The sequence below is a fragment of the Phocoena sinus genome, chromosome X, assembly GCF_008692025.1.
Source record: "Phocoena sinus isolate mPhoSin1 chromosome X, mPhoSin1.pri, whole genome shotgun sequence".
NCBI classification, from domain to species: Eukaryota; Metazoa; Chordata; class Mammalia; order Artiodactyla; family Phocoenidae; genus Phocoena; species Phocoena sinus.
In genome coordinates, this window is record NC_045784.1 from 66,043,031 (window position 1) to 66,057,662 (window position 14,632).

A 14,632-nucleotide genomic window follows, 5' to 3' on the forward strand; every position below is an offset into this window, starting at 1 on the left:
TTACTCTAAAGTTTAGTTCAATCACCTGATTTCAGTTTGTATTTACAAGTTCAAAAAATGTCTTAAATTCTGTATAATCTGTAAAGACTTGGTTGTTAACTTTAACAAACCACATATTTCTTCTTTCAAACTCTAGACTCCTAATATGTCTACTAAATGGAAAGTCAAAATATGTAAACCTACAAATACTAAAGTTCTAGACTGTCATGAAGAACTATGAAATATATAAAACAATAAGATTCTATACCAACTTAAAATACTCACATAAGTCATGGAAAATAAAATGAGATCCACATAATGAAGAATTAATTGATTTATCAACAACCTTCAGTAAGACCATAATATATAGATCACAGATACTTTAGAAGCAAAAAAAATTTACAAACTTCAGAGAATGCCCATTTTTCTCCAAACTGACAGTTATACAGAGTGATAGAGACTCACTAAGATGTTTTAAATTTCCCCTCTAACACCTTTTGAGCAAAGGAAAGTCTAATGTACAGCCAAATACATTAAGCCCTAAAAAGAATAATAAAGTTAAATTATTTTGCATAAATTATGGCTGATGGCTCATGTCCAATATGTCAAAGACCTACTGTATCACACACCTAGCCTATCGCATAGCTGACACCTCAAAGTTAGAACTTAATTTGAAGGACCTAAGTAAGGGCTGAGGCTGACCTTCAACCTGAGTATTCAGCAAACATGTTGAGGTGAGATGTGTCCCATCTACAGAGCCTGCTGTGAGATGCTTTAAGGGAAACTCCACTACTTTAACTCTTGAGTCACAGGCCACAGAGACTTCAAGGACATCATCACTTGAGAACCAGCTGAGGCTGGCAAAGCATCATTTTGGAGGCCTCGGCTGGACCCGTGCTGGTATGCATGTGATGGATGTATAGTCATGATCCCTAGTTGATTCTGTTTCTGAGAAAATCATCCAAGCAACAAGGTACTGCCCCTGGAATCTCAAAGCTCAACATTGCATCTTGAGGCAGGTGTAGCATCCAAAGCAGTCACGACTCTATCAGAAGCATTAGAGGCACAGGCTGTGCCACTCTTGTGGCAGAAAACCTGGGCAGAGCTGGAAGTAATGGAGCCAGTCCTCCATTTTCCTGAAAGGGAGGGAAGGGAGAGGGGAAGAAAGCAAAACAATATGGGAGGGAGGGTAAAAACCCACAAACAAACAATGATCGGAACTGGTGCATGAAAGAATAAATAAAAGAACTGCAAAACTCGAACAAGCTAAGTCTTCTAAATCACATAATGAATACCAAGATACGATAATGCCTTATTACACCGTCCACCTTCGTCTACTAAAATAAAGCAAAACTAAAATAAGGAATGAGCCCAACAATGCAAAGACAAACAAGCAATCAGAGAGGGAGGGGGGGAGAGAGAGGGAGAGAGAGACAGAGAGAGACAGAGAGAGAGAGAGAGAGAGAGAGAGAGAGAGAGAGAGAGAGAGAGAGAGAGCACCAAGAAAGCCTTTAGTAATTCTGATCCTATCTAGAAAGGAAATCAGTAATGCCTCTTGTTTAAGCACTCAAACAGGAAAAGAAAGTAAACTGCCTCTTGCTGGTAGGTAAATCAAGAATTCAAAACACTGAGTTTCTAAGAAAGGAGTGATCAAGAGAAAGATCTCTTGCACCAAGGAATTGTAGAGAAACAGCCATTACAAAAGCAACACAAAATGTTAGAGCTAGAAGAAGGGACCTTAGAGTCCAACTCTGTCATTTTACAGATGAGGAAACAGGCTTAAAGAGGGGAAATAACTTGGCCAAAGAAACAAAGCTAGTTAGTGTCAAAGCCAGGAGTAGTACCTAAGATCCTGAACCCCAATCTGCTACTAATTTTATTATGCCAGTGCTATATTCTCTATTAATTCACTACTACTGTGCTAATGAGTGCTTGGGGCAATAGACTAAGGTCACATTCTTAAAGTTATCTGTATTTCACTGATTTAGAAATGAAAGAATTCAAGTTTTGATTAAAAAAAATTTTTTTGAAAGAGTTCTAAACATCTTTCGGCCAGTATGCACCATCTCTAAAATGTACTGACAGGTCATCTTGAATACATCCTACAATCTACTGCTTTATCTTTTAAGAGGTTCTGAAAACAGGCTTGAAGAAAATTGCTAAATGAAAAATACATTTTTAGAAGGCCAAAATACTGTGCATCCATACACACAGGTGACAAAATTTTAAATTTCTTTTTTACATTCTGTGCACAATATCACAATAGTTAAAACAGAGAATTCTGAATAAGATTATAAGTTTCGAGATTAAAAAAAACTGTGTAAGTAAATGTAGTACTAAAACATCATACCATATATAAAAGGTTGATATGTAAAACAATTCAAATGACTACAGTCCAAAAATCGTTGAATATTTTTTGTGAGGAACACACGTTCTTCTAGTAGGGAGGGAGGCTTTGTTTTAACAAATGCTACATATTTCAGGTTGAGAATTAAAACATTTCGGGGACTTCCCTGGTGGTCCAGTGGTTAAGACTCTGCACTCCCAATGCAGGGGGCACAGGTTCAATCCCTGGTCAGGGAACTAAGATCCCACATGCCGCACAGCACGGCAAAAAAAAAAAAAAAAAAAAAAAATCAATCACATAATTACAATGGAATTCCTCATCTTCAAAATCTGTATTAGTGATTTTTTAACTTCTTGGTTCAAAATTATCTTTTTTTTTTTTTTGACGGCGCCACTCAGCTTGCGGGATCAAACCTGGGCCTCCTGCAGTGGAAGCATGAAGTCCTAACCACTGGACCGCCAGGGATTTCCCCAAATTAGTACCTTGATATAAACCTTTCTATGAAAAACTATAACCAAGGCATAATGATCTGCACCTAAAGATAGTGCTATTCATGAAACAATGATGAAGTCACTAAATAACCAAAAAGCTGAACAACAGTATGAAACTATTTTTTAAGTCACATGTTCTACAATGTTTGCAGTTAATGAAAAACATCACTGTTTTCGTAAAATTAGTATCAAATAACTTTTAAAAAAAATCTTAGGAGTACGAAAATAAAAGCTGTATGAAATCAAGAACCCACAGTTTATTAACAATTTATACATGGGCTCAAATTACAAAATGTGTATTCCCTGATTTTATGTAAAAATCTAAGTCAGCTTTAGAGGAAATTTTAACAAGAAAAAATTTATTAACATTGATATAAATTTAGAAAATTTGATCATACTAAATAGCTCAATATTTTTATAACTGAAAAGTAAAAACAAAGACTTATGTGTTTCAATTTTATTTTTAAAATTCAAAGTAAAAGGGCTTCCCTGGTGGCGCAGTGGTTGAGAGTACGCCTGCCGATGCAGGGGACACGGGTTCGTGCCCCAGTCCGGGAAGATCCCACATGCTGTGGAGCGGCTGGGCCCGTGAGCCATGGCCGCTGAGCCTGCGCGTCCAGAGCCTGTGCTCCGCAACGGGAGAGGCCACAACAGTGAGAGGCCCGCGTACCGCCAAAAAAAAAAAAAAAAAATCAAACTAAAAGACAAAGACAATACAGTCAGAAAAATGAACCTTTTTTGCTAACACTAGAAAAATCCAAACTCTCCTTTTGGGCGGGGGTGCTTTTTCTCATCTAAAAGTCCCATTACAATATCACCAAAGAATAGAGAATAGGAACAGAAGGCTGAACATAATATTTATATCTTAAGCAGAGAGATCACCACTAATGACCATATTTCTTTCATTGCTGGGAATTCTAGCATAAAAGAGAGAGCTGGTGGCAACTGTAACCAGTTTAGATATCTAAAAATAGATCCTATCCAGTGTCTAGACACCTGTATTATACTTGAGTTACAATACTTACCTGCACTATAAAGACAAAATAAATTGAACAAGAATTACCTTAAAATTGCCAGACATTTAAAACCCTTACTCAAACATGAAACAAGTAAAATACTCATTTAAAAAGCTACCTTTGTTTTTCAAACCCAATAAAGGAGAACTAAAGCAATTTTGCTAACCAAATAGGACCATCATGAAAGAAAATTCACAGAAAAAAATTATTACAGATTCAGCAAATTTGTATAGAGAACATATAAAGTCATGTACAGAAAATGAACATTTGGAAAAGTGTTTAAAATAGAAACCAAAGTCATATGTCAAAGGAACGTGAGATATACTCATGCCATTAATCTTTGCTGAAATCAGGTAAACAATCATCAAATATCTTTATTAGCATGAACAATATCCAGGAATCATTAATCACTTCCAAAAATATGCTGGATTAACAGCACAGAGCCTGCATCAAAAAAATACGTATGACTTCCGGGAAGGTGGCGGAAGACTAAGACATGGAGATCATCTTCCTCCCCACAGATACACCAGAAATACATCTACATGTGGAACAACTCGTACAGAACACCTACTGAACGCTGGCAGAAGACCTCAGACCTCGCAAAAGGCAACAAAACCCCCATGTACCTGGGTAGGGAAAAAGAAAAAAGAATAAACAGAGACAAAAGGATAGGGAAGGGACCTGCACCAGTGGGAAGGAGCTGTGAAGGAGGAAAGGTTTCCACACACTAGGAAGCCCCTTCGTGGGCGGAGACTGCGGGTGGCGGAGGGGGAAAGCTTCGGAGCCAAGGGGGAGAGCACAGCAACAGGGTTACGGGGGGCAAAGCGGAGAGATTCCTGCACAGAGGATTGGTGTGGACTGGCACTCACCAGCCCGACCGGCTTCTCTGCTCACACGACGGAGCGGGCGTGGCTGCGAGCTGAGGCTCGGGCTTCGGTCAGAGCGCAGGGAGAGGACTGGGGTTGGCGGCATGAACACAGCCTGCAAGGGGTTAGTGCACCACGGCTGGCCGGGAGGGAGTCCTGGGAAAAGTCTGGACCTGCCAAAGAGGCAAGAGACTTTTTCTTCCCTCTGTGTTTCCTGGTGCGCGAGGAGAGGGGATTAAGAACGCTGCTTAAAGGAGCTCCAGAGACGGGCGCGAGCCGCGGCTAAAACGGCGGACCCCAGAGACGGGCATGAGACGCTAAGGCTGCTGCGGTCGCCACCAAGAAGCCTGGGTGCGAGCACAGGTCACTATCCACACCCCTCTTCCGGAGAGCCTGTGCAGCCCGTCACTGCCAGGTTCCCAGGATCCAGGGACAACTTACCCGCGAGAACGCAAGGCGAGCCTCAGGCTTGTGCAAGGTCACGCCAGCCTCTGCTGCCACAGGCCCGTCCCACACTCCATGCCCCTCCCTCCCCCCAGCCCGAGTGACCCAGAGCCCCCGAATCAGCGGCTCCTTTAACCCCGTCCTGTCTGAGCGAAAAACAGACGACTTCCAGTGACCTACACGCAGAGGCAGGGCCAAATCCAAAGCTGAGCACCTGGGAGCTGTGAGAACAAAGAAGAGAAAGGGAAATCTCTCCCAGCAGCCTCAGAAGCAGCGGATTAAAGCTCCACAATCAACTTGACGTACCCTGCATCTGTGGAATATATGAATGTCAGACAACAAATCATCCCAAATTGAGGAGGTGGACTTTGAGAGCAAGATTTATGATTTTTTCCCCTTCTCCTCTTTTAGTGAGTGTGTATGTGTATGCTTCTGCTTCTGTGTGAGATTTTGTTATGTATAGCTTTGCTTCCACCATTTGTCCTACAGTTCTATCGGTCCGTTTTTGTTTATAATTTTTTTCTTAATAATTAATTTTAATAACTTTATTTTACTTTATCTTCTTTCTTTCCTTCTTTTTTCTTTCTATCCTTCCTTCCCTCCTTTAGACAGTAAAACATCCCAAATTGAGGAGGTGGACTTCGAGAGCAAGATTTATGATTTTTTCCCCTTTTCCTCTTTTTGTAAATGTGTATGTCTATGCTTCTGTATGAGATTTTATCTCTACGGCTTTGCTTCCACCATTTGTCCTAAAGTTCTATCTGTCCATTTTTGTTTTTTTTTTAATTTTTTTCTTAATAATTACTTTTAATTTAATAACTTTATTATATTTTACTTTATTATATTTTACTTTATCTTCTTTCTTTCTTTCTTTTTTCCTTCCTTCCCTCCTTGCTTCCTTCCTCCCACCGTCCCACTCCCTCCCTCCTTTCCTTCCTTCCTTCTTTTCTTTCTTTCTCCCTTCCTTCCTACCTTCCTTCCTTCCTTTGTTTCTTTCTTCCTAGTTCTACTAATTCTTTCTCTCTACTTTTTCTCCCTTTTATTCTGAGCCGTGTGGATGAAAGGCTCTTGGTGCTGCAGCCAGGAGTCAGTGCTCTGCCTCTGAGGTGGGACTCCAACTTCAGGACACTGGTCCACAAGAGACGTCCCAGCTCCACATAACATCAAACGGCGAAAATCTCCCAGATATCTCCATCTCAAAGCCAGCACCCAGCTTCACTCAACGACCAGCAATCTACAGTGCTGGACACCCTATGCCAAACAAATAGCAAAACAGGAAAACAACCCCACCCATTAGAAGAGAGGCTGCCTAACATCATAATAAGTCCTCAGACACCCCAAAACACACCACTGGACATGGACCTGCCCACCAGAGGGACAAGACCCAGCCTCATCCACCAGAACACAGGCACTAGTCCCCTCCACCAGGAAGCATACACTACCCACTGAACCAAACTTAGCCACTGGGGACAGAAACCAAAAACAAGGGGAACTACCAACTTGCAGCGTGGAAAAAGGAGACGTCCAAACACAGTAAGATAAGCAAAATGAGAAGACATAAAAACACACCGCAGTTGAAGGAGCAAGATAAAAACCAACCAGACCTAAGAAATGAAGAGGAAACAGGCACTCTACCTGAAAAAGAATTCAGAATGATAGTAAAGATGATCCAAAATCTTGGAAATAGAATAGACAAAATGCAAGAAACATTTCACAAGGACCTAGAAGACTAAAGATGAAACAAACTACAATGAACAACACAATAAATGAAATGAAAAATACTCTAGATGGGATCAATAGCAGAATAACTGAGGCAGAAGAACGGATAAGTGACGTGGAAGATAAAATAGTGGAAATAACTACTGCAGAGCAGAATAAAGAAAAAAGAATGAAAAGAACTGAGGACAGTCTCAGAGACCTCTGGGACAACATTAAATGCACCAACATTCGAATTATAGGGGTTCCAGAAGAAGAGGAGAAAAAGAAAGGGACTGAGAAAATATTTGAAGAGATTATAGTTGAAAATTTCCCTAATATGGGAAAGGAAATAGTTAATCAAGTCCAGGAAGCACAGAGAGAACCATACAGGATAAATCCAAGGAGAAATATGCCAAGACACATATTTATCAAACTGTCAAAACTTAAATACAAAGAAAACATATTAAAAGCAGCAAGGGAAAAATAACAAATAACACACAAGGGAATCCCCATAAGGTTAACAGCTGATCTTTCAGCAGAAACTCTGCAAGCCAGAAGGGACTGGCAGGACATATTTAAAGTGATGAAGGAGAAAAACCTGCAACCAAGATTACTCTACCCAGCAAGGATCTCGTTCAGATTTGATGGAGAAATTAAAACGCTTACAGACAATCAAAAGCTGAGAGAGTTCAGCACCACCAAACCAGCTTAACAACAAATGCTAAGGGAACTTCTCTAGGCAAGGAACACAAGAGAAGGAAAAGACCTACAATAACGAACCCAAAACAATTAAGAAAATGGGAATAGGAACATACATATCGATAATTACCTTAAATGTAAATGGACTAAATGCTCCCACCAAAAGACACAGATTGGCTGAATGGATACAAAAAAAGACCCATATATATGCTGTCTAAAAGAGACCCACTTCAGACCTACAGACACATACAGACTGAAAGCAAGGGGATGGAAAAACATATTCCATGCAAATGGAAACCAGAAAAAAGCTGGAGTAGCAATTCTCATATCAGACAAAATAGACTTTAAAATAAAGACTATTAGAAGAGACAAACAAGGACACTACATAATGATCAAGGAATCGATCCAAAAAGAAGATATAACAATTGTAAATATTTATGCACCCAACATAGGAGCACCTCAATACATAAGGCAAATACTAAGAGTCATAAAAGGGGAAATCGACAGTAACACATTCACAGTAGTGGACTTTAACACCCCACTTTCACCAATGAACAGATCATAGAAAAAGAAAATAAATAAGGAATCACAAGCTTTAAATGATACATTAAACAAGATGGACTTAATTGATATTTATAAGACACTCTATCCAAAAACAACAGAATACACATTTGTCTCAAGTGCTCATGGAACATTCTCCAGGATAGATCATACCTTGGGTCACAAATCAAGCCTTGGTAAATTTAAGAAAATTGAAATTGTATCAACTACCTTTTCCGACCACAACGCTATGAGACTAGATATCAATTACAGGAAAAGATCTGGAAAAAATACCAACACATGGAGGCTAAACAATACACTACTTAATAACGAAGTGATCACTGAAGAAATCAAAGAGGAAATCAAAAAAATACCTAGAAACAAGTGACAATGGAGACATGACGACCCAAAACCTATGCGATGCAACAAAAGCACTTCTAAGAGGGAAGTTTATAGCAATACAAGCCCACCTTAAGAAACAGGAAACATTTCGAATAAACAACCTAACCTTGCACCTAAAGCAATAAGAGAAAGAACAAAAACACCCCAAAGTTAGCAGAAGGAAAGAAATCATAAAAATCAGATCAAAAATAAATGAAAAAGAAATGAAGGAAACAACAACAAAGATCAATAAAACTAAAAGCTGGTTCTCTGAGAAGATAAACAGAATAGATAAACCGTTAACCAGACTCATCAAGAAAAAAGGGAGAAGACTCAATAGAATTAAAAATGAAAAAGGAGAAGTAACAACTAACACTGCAGAAATACAAAAGATCATGAGAGATTACTACAAGCAACTCTATGCCAATGAAATGGACAACCTGGAAGAAACGGACAAATTCTTAGAAATGCACAACCTCCCAAGACTGAATTAGGAAGAAATAGAAAATATGAACAGACCAATCACAAGCACTGAAATTGAAACTGTGATTAAAAATCTTCCAACAAACAAAAGCCCAGGACCAGATGGATTCACAGGTGAATTCTATCAAACATTTAGAGAAGAGCTAACACCTATCCTTCTCAAACTCTTCCAAAATATAGCAGAGGGAGGAACACTCCCAAACTCATTCTATGAGGCCACCATCACCCTGATACCAAAACCAGACAAGGATGTCACAAAGAAAGAAAACTACAGGCCAATATCACTGATGAACATAGATGCAAAAATCCTCAACAAAATACTAGCAAACAGAATCCAACAGCACATTAAACGGATCATACACCATGATCAAGTGGGGTTTATTCCAGGAATGCAAGGATTCTTCAATATACGCAAATCAATCATTGTGATACACCATATTAACAAACTGAAGGATAAAAACCATATGATCATCTCAATAGATGCAGAGAAAGCTTTTGACAAAATTCAACATCCATTTATGATAAAAACCCTGCAGAAAGTAGGCATAGAGGGAACTTTCCTCAACATAATAAAGGACATATATGACAAACCCACAGCCAACATCATCCTCAATGGTGAAAAGCTGAAAGCATTTCCACTAAGATCAGGAACAAAACAAGGTTGCCCACTCTCACCACTCTTATTCAACAGTTTTGGAAGTTTTAGCCACAGCAATCAGAGAAGAAAAGGAAATAAAAGGAATCCAAATCGGAAAAGAAGAAGTAAATCTGTCACTATTTGTAGATGACATGATACTATACATAGAGAATCCTAAAGATGCTACCAGAAAACTAGTAGAGCTAATCAATGAATCTGGTAAAGTAGCAGGATACAAAATTAATGCACAGAAATCTCTGGCATTCCTATACACTAATGATGAAAAATCTGAAAGTGAATCAAGAAAACACTCCCATTTACCACTGCAACAAAAAGAATAAAATATCTAGGAATAAACCTACCTAAGGAGACAAAAGACCTGTATGCAGAAAATTATAAGACACTGATGAAAGAAATTAAAGATGATACAAATAGATGGTGAGATATACCATGTTCTTGGATTGGAAGAATCAACATTGTGAAAATGACTCTACTACCCAAAGCAATCTACAGATTCAATGCAATCCCTATCAAACTACCACTGGCATTTTTCACAGAACTAGAACAAAAAATTTCACAATTTGTATCAAAACACAAAAGACCCCGAATAGCCAAAGCAATCTTGAGAACGAAAAACGGAGCTGGAGGAATCAGGCTCCCTGACTTCAGACTATACTCCAAAGCTACAGTAATCAAGACAGTATGGTACTGGCACAAAAACAGAAAGATAGATCAATGGAACAGGACAGAAAGCCTAGAGATAAACCCACGCACATATGGTCACCTTAACTTTGATAATGGAGGCAGGAATGTATAGCGGAGAAAGGACAGCCTCTTCAATAGTGGTGCTGGAAAAACTGGACAGCTACATGTAGAAGTATGAGATTAGATCACTCCCTAACACCATACACAAAAATAAGCTCAAAATGGATTAAAGACCTAAATGTAAGGCCAGAAACGATCAAACTCTTAGAGGAAACCATAGGCAGGACACTCTATGACATAAATCACAGCAAGATTCTTTTTGACCCACCTCCTAGAGAAATGGAAATAAAAACAAATAAACAAATGGGACTTAATGAAACTTCAACGCTTTTGCACAGCAAAGGAAACCATAAACAAGACCAGAAGACAACCCTCAGAATGGGAGAAAATATTTGCAAATGAAGCAACTGACAAAGGATTAATCTCCAAAATTTATATGCAGCTCATGCAGCTTAATAACAAAAAAACAACCAACCCAATTCAAAAATGGGCAGAAGATCTAAATAGACATTTCTCCAAAGAAGATATACAGACTGACAACAAACACATGAAAGAATGCTCAATATCATTAATCATTAGAGAAATGCAAATCAAAACTACAATGAGATATCATCTCACACCTGTCAGAATGGCCATCATCAAAGAATCTAGAAACAATAAATGCTGGAGAGGGTGTGGAGAAAAGGGAACCCTCTTGCACTGTTGGTGGGAATGTAAATTGATACAGCCACTGTGGAGAACAGTAAGGTGGTTCCTTAAAAAACTGCAACTAGAACTACCATATGACCCAGCAATCCCACTACTGGGCATATACCCTGAGAAAACCATAATTCAAAAAGAGTCATGTATCAAAATGTTCATTGCAGCTCTATTTACAATAGCCCAGAGATGGAAACAACCTAAGTGTCCATCATCAGATGAATGGATAAAGAAGATGTGGAACATATATACAATGGAATATTACTCAGCCATAAAAAGAAACGAAATTGAGCTATTTATAATGAGTTGGATAGACCTAGAATCTGCCATACAGAGTGAAGTAAGTCAGAAAGAGAAAGACAAATACTGTATGCTAACACATATATATGGAATCTAAGAAAAAATATGTCATGAAGGACCTAGGGGTAAAAGAGGAATAAAGACACAGACCTACTAGAGAATGGACTTGAGGATATGGAGAGGGGCAAGGGTAAGCTGTGACAAAGCGAGAGAGAGGCATGGACATATATACACTACCAAACCTAAGGTAGATAGCTAGTCGGAAGCAGCCGCCTAGCACAGCGAGATCAGCTCCGTGCTTTGTGACCGCCTGGAGTGGTGGGATAGGGAGGGTGGGAGGGAGGGAGGCGCAAGAGGTAAGAGATATGGGAACATATGTATATATATATATAGCTGATTCATTTTGTTTTAAAGCAGAAACTATCACACCATTGTAAAGCAATTATACTCCAATAAAGATGTTTAAAAAATTAAATTAAATTTAAAAAAAAAGAATACCTACACCGAGCTAGTAGGGAAAAAAAATAATCATTTGCATGTTTTCCAGTCTGAAAAGCAAAGTATTACCAAATGATAAAATACTTGGAAAATTTGAAGGCTACAGTGTAGTCCCACAATAATTAAACAGAACTTCTATTAACATTGGGTAATTTCTTTAAGCAATCTCTAAATCAAATTTTGCTTCAATGAAAAAAAAATCATTTAACCCCACTGAGAGAGAAATTATGAGAAAAATTATGCAGTATTTGTAGACCCAACTAAGCATTTTTCAACTACGAAGTAAATACATGTATCTGTGTGGCAGGAGAGGGTATCCATATAAAAACCTCAGCTTTTAAACAAAATTGGGATTAAAAAAAAAATGCTGATTTAGAAAAAAATATAGCAATCTAGTTTTCTCCTCTTAAAAGCTCAGTTTTAAATATTTTCCATGCCCTGTGAAAAATACAAATGAAGAATATTCTTAAAATATTTCTTTTTTGGGAGAAATGGATTCTTCAGTGACTGTTTTAGTATGCAACCCCTAAAGCAAAGCCTGGTTTAATAATCCTCAACACTATCACTGTTGAACTTGAATACACTACCATCTTATAACTGAGGCTAATTCACAGTGCAGGTATTAAAATATAGGACATTAAATATCCTTTCAATGAAAGAAACAATTTCAAACATAACTAACTGGTATTTGAAAGGCAACATTAACATAATGGCACATTCAAATAAATGACTTTAAAATTACATGTATAATTTAAATAACCTGACAAACTGTTTGATATTATTATTCTCCCTTTCAAAAAGTACATAAAGTCTAAGCTATAAAATTTGAAGTAAATTCTCAGTTATACAAAATTGAAAGTATAAAGTTCGTCCACTATTTAATTTTTTCTAAAAAGCTCAGTCAAAAAATCGTAAAAGTTAACCTGTTATTCAACCTATAATTCTTGTCATTGTTTATTAAATAAATGCAATTAAATAGAAATTACTTTACAAGTTAGACCACTCTATCTCACAACAGCATACATTTACTTTCAAATACGAATGATACTACATAATAGACTAAATACATAATAGACTAAATACACTAAAATAACAGAAACTTATTTATTCACACCTACTGAAATATTCAGAACATGACTAAGTTCTTTAAATGACCTCAAAAGCTATTATAACTTTAAAACAGAAAAGATAAATAATGGTGAAATCTGTTGTAAAACTTTCACACACATATATAAGTAAATATGACATATATAAGTACATATGTTTTGGGAATTATTACTTCATCAATTTTAAAAATATCAAAACTTCTTTGGCTACAAACTAGCCTACATATCTTGGTTCTATCAAATTCTTTCAACTCTCATGAAAAGATGGATTATAATTAAAATTAAATGCTTGAACAAGCAAAAAGTTTTTCAGAAATTTATTGCATCCAAATAGTTAACCATTTGCATTAATATACTATTTACCTCTCCATAAACATTAACACTGAAAATGTATTACAATACTGCTAAAAAGGCAAAGCATATGCAGTTTATACACAATTACACAATTGTGTACAAATTTATACACAATTACAACATGCTGTCTACCAAAATACATCCTACTCAAAAATGTGAAAGGTAAAAATAATTCCAAGACTTTATCATGATCTGAAAACAAATTTTTAAAAGTTGCTTAGTGCATATGCAAATATGCTCAAGTACGCTGTCTATACCAAAATAATTCAAGAAGGTATTTGTATCCCCATCATTAGATAACCCATGGGTATTAGATACCTCATTGGTATATTGGATATGAAACAAGTTATTAATGGCATATTTTATAAAAGCACACTAAACTGAATATAAAGGAAAACATGCTCAAGGTAAAATTCAATTCTTCTCAAAAGTACTCAACAGGGCTGTATTTTTTAATCACAAATGCAAGATGGAATTAAAGATACCTTTCAATAAAATAATTGCCAGTTACAGAGAGATATGATCAAGTAACTTAAAAAATAAAAATGATATTTATATTTTGACAAGCTCTAACACAAATAAAAAATTATCATACCTTAATGACACTCATTTGGTGTTTAAATATGAAATTAAGATTCTAACTCATAAGTAAATTAGGATATAGCATGTTTTAAGCATTATTAGCCTTTCAATAACATTTAAGGCCTTAAGATTTACAAGAAAGCAAATGATAGCATAAATAAATGAAGAGGAATTAAAGCATTTTAAAAGAGAATAAAATTTTAAATGCTTTCATAATCTCACTGTGATCATATCATATACTATATAAAATGCCTGATGAATAAAATGTATGCCTTCACCATTCCATTATGGACCCGACCCCGATCCCACAAAATAATTGGATATATATTTTTAATTAAAAAATAAGTAGGTAAAGCAGCATCTGAGTCTTTGTATCTGTGATTAAGCTCTATTCAAAAGTGCAAAATAAAATTGTTCATTCACCTTAATAAAAACGCCCTCCTGCTAATTAGGAGAATGCTGATCTTTGAAACAGAAAAATCTATCAGCACCAGCAAGATATAAAACAGCTAGAGTGACGGTTGGCCCCACAGTATTTACCAACTCAAAGTTAATTCCTTACAAAATTATGACACAAAAATTACATGTTTATTTTCATGTTTTCTTAATTATTAGAGTTTACTATTAGGAATAAATGGATGGTTAATACAGTACTATGTAGTAAAACCTCAAGTCTATTATAGATTTTTTGGTGCTAGAATTAATCAGAGAACATTTCATCCAACCTTTTTGTTTTAAAGAACAGAA

At 36.9% G+C, this 14,632-nt stretch overlaps 1 protein-coding gene and 1 non-coding gene across 25 annotated transcripts in view; one reads left to right on the forward strand and one right to left on the reverse strand.

The window, feature by feature from the left end:
* The window catches only part of ATRX (ATRX chromatin remodeler), a 247,227-nt gene that overhangs the window by 138,975 nt on the left and 93,620 nt on the right, over positions 1–14,632 (reverse strand). The window lies entirely within an intron of this gene.
* TRNAG-CCC lies at positions 2,490–2,562 on the forward strand. Its single transcript has one exon. It is a non-coding gene; the product is annotated as a tRNA-Gly (tRNA).